The sequence below is a fragment of the Microtus ochrogaster genome, unplaced genomic scaffold (assembly GCF_000317375.1).
Source record: "Microtus ochrogaster isolate Prairie Vole_2 unplaced genomic scaffold, MicOch1.0 UNK110, whole genome shotgun sequence".
Taxonomy (NCBI): Eukaryota; Metazoa; Chordata; class Mammalia; order Rodentia; family Cricetidae; genus Microtus; species Microtus ochrogaster.
In genome coordinates this window covers 328,902-334,601 of record NW_004949208.1, presented here as the reverse complement: position 1 = coordinate 334,601, position 5,700 = coordinate 328,902, and positions in this window count along the sequence as shown.

Genomic DNA, 5,700 nt, shown 5'->3' with positions numbered 1-5,700 from the left:
AAAAAAGAAACCAAAAACTTAAACCTGTTTATATTAATCTATGTTCTGGCACGTGGCTCGTTACCTCTCCTCAGTACCGTACATCTGACTTCCTACACATCTGGCAAATCTCGGCCTCTCAGATTTTTCCCCTGAGTTCCTCTCTTTCCCCGGCTGTCCCACCTATCTTCTCCTGCCTAGCTATTGGCTGTTCAGCTCTTTATTAAACCAATCAGAATGTGCCTTAGGCAGGTAAAGTAAAACAGAGACATATCATCACACAATGTGATCAAATGTTCCACAACACTGGGTACTTGACCATGGTACTTCTGTGGGAACAGGAACTAGTAAGCATGAGGGGCAATGGTATTGGTGTTGGTGGTGAGGCTGTGAACTAGAGCTTACTAGGGCGTCATAGCCTGGGGAACGCGGTGAGGATGGGTACAGACTAGCCCTTGACATTCTCTTAAGGATTCAAGGGCTGTGCCTAGAGGGTTTCTAGAATATCTAAACCATTCTGGGTTTAGCTCTTTGCCTGATGAACTATGAGGAGCCATATTTTAGCCACTGGCACAACTCTGGAGGTGTATTCTAGTGGAATGGGAGCCTGGCTTATAGGGATGGCTCACAGGCATCCTTATCTGGGTCTGACGAGATTCGTGGAAAACACAGGTTGTGGATCTCTAAGCAGAGGACTGGCAGTAGAGCAATGAGCAGGTGAGCAGAGAGCCTTTTAGAGGAAGAAGTCCCAGAGATAGATGGCCAGAGTGGAGAAGATCCCATTGTAGTGACTGGCTTCTAGCAAGGGCTTCACCAAAAAAGGCTTCCCCAAGAGCTGTAGAGGGTAGCAGTTAAGGCACAAATGCCCTGGGCTTCTACATCTTCGTGACCCTCCTTGGACAGGAGAAACAACCCCTTTGTTACGAACCAGCTGTCAGGAATCCTTTTGTTTTGTCCAGATAGAGTCTGTGAATAGGCAAAGAAAGCTCCTTCTTAAGTGCCCAAGACAGACACAGACGCTTAAAGCTCCAAACCCAAGAATGAGGGGCCTACAGCTCAAGCCCCGAGAAGCCAGAGAGTAGGTGGCAATGTACACCTGTAATCCCAGCACCCTGGAGAAACCGAAGCAGGAGAATTACCCAAGGAGGAGAGGGTGGAGTCCTAGGAGAGGGTGTAGGCTAGGTGGAGTGGTGGTGGGGTCTAGGAAGAGCCAAATGACTCCATAGTATTTTAGTCATTGGCATAGTCAGGGAGGAGGTTGGCAGAACCAGAGGAGGACATTGCAGACAAGAGCAAGGGAAGGAGAGGTAGGAAATGGGAGAGGTGGAACCCCTGTGGGGAGTGCACCAAGTGTGCTGGTTTGGCTTTGAAACAGCCTCCCATAGGCTCCTCTATTTGAACACTTGGTTCCCAGCTAGAGGTGCCATTGGGGGAGGTTGTAGAACTTTCAGGAGGTAGGGATTTGCTCTTGGGATTGGGTGAATGGAGAGCAGCTGTGGTTTAGCCCATCCCTGGTCCTGGCCTGAATTTTCACTTTGCTATCTGACTGCTGCTGCAGTGTAACCAGCCACTCCACTGCAGCTGCCCCAAGCTGCCCCTGATGCCATGTCTTCTTGCCACCATGGACCGGGCCCTCCCAAACCACGATCCAAATAAATCCTTCTATCATCTTCTTTCAAACATCTTTATGCTTCTTTCAGGTATATTTTATCACAGGGAAAGAAAATCCTTAAAGGAAGTTGGTGCTGTGAAGTAGGGTTGTTGGTGTGACCATTTGGTTCTGAGCTTTTGGGATTGGTTTGTAGGATGTAGAAGAATCTGGGGCTGTAGGCTAGGCAAGCCTGAGGATGCTGTAAGCAGAGAGGAGAGTCCTGTGGGACATTCCTGGTCGGAATGTTGAAGGCCATATTTCTGGTAGAAATTTGGATAATAATATGTGGCTTCAGAAGGGAACAGCATCTTACTGAGGCTTGGACTAGAAATCATTTTTTATTCTGGCAAAGTTCTTGTCTACATTATACCTTTGTTATGAAAATCTACATGACTGCTGACAGGATTGCTAAGTAGGTAAAGAACTTACTATCAAACCAAGCAAACTGGATTTGATCCTGATGTGGTAGGAGACAACTGATTCCAACAAGGTAGCCTCCGACTTCCACAAGCGTTGGCATGTGTATTCCCACCCACAGAAATAAATAAATGCAATAAACATTTTATAACTTTTTTTTCTAGTTTTCAAGACAGGGTTTCTCTGTGGTTTTGGAGCCTGTCCTGTAACTAGCTCTTGTAGACCATGCTGGTCTCGAACTCACAGAGATCCGCCTGCCTCTGCCTCCCGAGTGCTGGGATTAAAGGCGTGTACCACCACTGCCCAGCTAACATAATTCTTTATTGATTCTTTGGAGAATTTCACATCATGCACCCAATCCCACTCACCTCCCAGTTCTCCATATCCGCCCCTCACACCTGCAGCAGCTCCCCCTGTACGTGTTACAGTTCTGGAGGGGTGCAGCAGCTCTCCCTGTAAGTGTTACAGCTCTGGAGGGGTGCAGCCTCTCTCCCCATACCAGCTTTCCCCGTTACAGCGCTGGAGGGGTGCAGCAGCTCTCCCCTACGTGTTACAGCTCTGGAGGGGTGCAGCAGCTCTCCCCGTAAGTGTTACAGCTCTGGAGGGGTGCAGCAGTTCTCCCCGTAAGTGTTACAGCTCTGGAGGGGTGCAGCAGCTCTCCCCGTAAGTGTTACAGCTCTGGAGGGATGGTATCCTTGCCATCGGAAGCCAGGAAATCCTGTGTTACATGTTGTAGAATATTAGTTTAAGATGTGTTACATTTGTTTATGTTGTAGAATATTTGTTTAGTGATGCAAAGATTTATTGCATTCTTGTATGTTGCATTTATTTAACTCCGTAAAGCTGTGTTACTTTGCCTGTGTAAAACACCTGATTGGTCTAATAAAGAGCTGAATGTCCAATAGCAAGGTAGGAGAGGGATAGGCAGGGCTGCCAGGCAGAGAGAATAAATAGGAGAAGAAATCTAGGCTTGAGAGAAAAGCTAGAACTGAGAAAAAGAGGGAGGGTGCCAGGGGTCAGCCATCTAACCACACAATCAGCCATGGAGGAAGAAGGAAAGAAAGGCATATAGAAGAAGGAAAGTAAAAGGCCCAGAGGCAAAATGTAGTTAAAAAGAAACTGGACAGTTTAAGTTAGAAAAACTGGCTAGAAACAAGCCAAGCTATGGCCTGGCATTCATAAGTAAGAATAAGTCTCCATGTATTTATTTGGGAGCTGAGTGGCAGACCCTCAAAGAGTAAAAAACAAAAAAACAAACAAGAAAGCCAAATACAGTTACAGCTCTGGAGGAAAAGGGATCCTGGCCATGGGCAATACCTGTAAATGTTATAGCTCTGCTCCGCTAAGGGAGTCCTTCCCACCCCTCCTCCCCGCCCCTCCCCCACAGGAGCCTGCTCCAGCAAAGTCATCCAGGGTTCCTAGATTGGGGGAACTTTAAGACGAAATAAGGAAATGTCAAATGAAAGAAACTGAGGCAGAAAACACAGGATAGATTCAGGAAGTCTGTTTGGTCATGTCAAAACATAGAAACAGCCCAGAGTTTATTTCAGAACTTGCTTTTATACAGATCAACGGCAGAAGGCAGACCAGAGAGCAGTACAGTCAGCTAACCGCCTCCCTGCACTGTTTGTGGGAGAAAGCGTAAGCAGGTTCATATCGCTCCTGTGAATTCTGCTAGCAGCAAGCAGTTTCTTTTTTCTATCTGATGTACCTTTGGCTGGCATTCACTAGCCTGTTCTTAACAGATGATGTGTCCTCATGGGCAAATGCTCTTTCCCATGGGCTTGATCAGAACTTTCTCGCAGCCCTCAAGGATGCAGAGGATGCAGGTAGAGCAGGCAAACTTGAACCCAAATGACTTCTTTAAGTCAGAGTTGATTCCAGATGGAAACCGAGTCACACATGGGCTCCCACCCCTGCAGAGATGCAGTTCCTCTCTGCTCTGGGGAAAGTTGTTACTTCTCTGCCTTACTCCCCTCCAGTGAAAGAAAGTCCTCACCCAAACCTCATTCAAGAGATTTATTGGGAGGGAGGATCAGGAGAGTAGCTGCCTCTGCCAGGGTGGAAAGGGGCAGCAGCATCCAACTGAAGAGGTACTCTGAACTCTTAGGGGCAGAATTTTTCCAGGGCAAAGATTTTCAGGTGGGAATTGGTTGGATTTCGATCCCTGAGCTTGGACAAGTTCAGAGATGACCTGGATTTCATATTTAGGGGTTGGTTGACCTCATATTCAGGGACTGGCTGATTTTGTGCTCAGGGATTGATTGGTCAGGGACAGACGGTGTTTCTTTGGCTCTGGTTTCAGGGCCAGTGAATTGTTCTGGTTGCAGGGTCAGGGTGTGTTTATTTAGCCATCCATTTTACTCTACAACCCCCCCCCCCAAATTAATTAAGAACAAGACAAAACAAACAGAAAACACTCTACTCCCTCCATCTTCCTGCCTCTCCAACACCTATCTTCATTTGTCCTAGTGATACCGGAAGCTGCAGTGTGTCTGCACTATACCCTTTTGTTCAATCAGCAAGACCCACAAATGTTCATTGCAATGAATCATTGGTGTGGTTTACCGTCTCTGGCCGCTGGCACACCATCATCACTGGACACTCACCGAAACTCCTTACAAATATCCTCCCGTTGCCCTGAGGATTAGCCCTTTCATGAGCTCCAGCAGGTCATAGATTGGGTAGATGTTAGGGTGGACCCACCCAAGGCCTGGGTTGTAGCTGAGCTGGTCAATCTGGGCTGCTGGAACCCCACCCCCTTAGGCAAGGTGCATGCCAGCTCTTCTATGTCCTTGCCATCACAGTGTCTAGGGAGGGACAGGTCTAGGCTCTCCCAGGGCCAGTGAAGGGTGAGGCTGTCTCAGCACAGCCCTCAACATGCACGGTTCCTATGGCCCCTGTAGTAACACAGGCCATGGATATCAACACAGACCTCAGTTGCCGCAGGACCACAGACCCAGACGTGGCCCTTGGCAACAGCTTGGGCCCTGGATGTCACCATGGCCCCAGTGGCAGTGCAGGCCATCCAGGTCAGTATGGCCCTGGTGGAAGCATGGCCCTTGAACACCAACATGGTCTCAAGTGGCTGACTAGACCCCAGGCATCTTCATAGCCCTTGGTGGTAACAGGAGCCATGGACATCAACGTAGACCCTGGCTGCTACAGGGCAATGGACCTAGACATGGCCCTATGTGGTAGCTTAGGCCTAGACATCACCATGGCCCCAGGTGGCAGCACAGGCCACTCAGATCAGCATGGCCCTGGCAGCAGCATGGCTTTCAGATACCAACATGGACTCAGGTGGCTGACCAGACCCTGGGCATCCACACAGCCTTCAGCAGTTACTGAAGCCATGGTCATCAACACAGACCCTGACTACTATAGGGCCACGGACCCAGACATGGTCCTTGGCAGCAGTTTGTAAATAAAAGTTTCTGTCCTGCCCAGTCCTGCAGTAGTCCAGTCCCAAGGAAACACACAGAGGCTTATATTAATTGTAAACTGTTTGTCCTATTAGCTCAGGCTTATTATTAAGTAGCTCTTACAACTTAACCCATAATTCTTGTCTTTGTTTAGCTATGTGGCTTGGTACCTTTTCTCAGTGAGGAATTCTCATCTTGCTTCTTCTGTGTCTGGGTGTTTATTACATC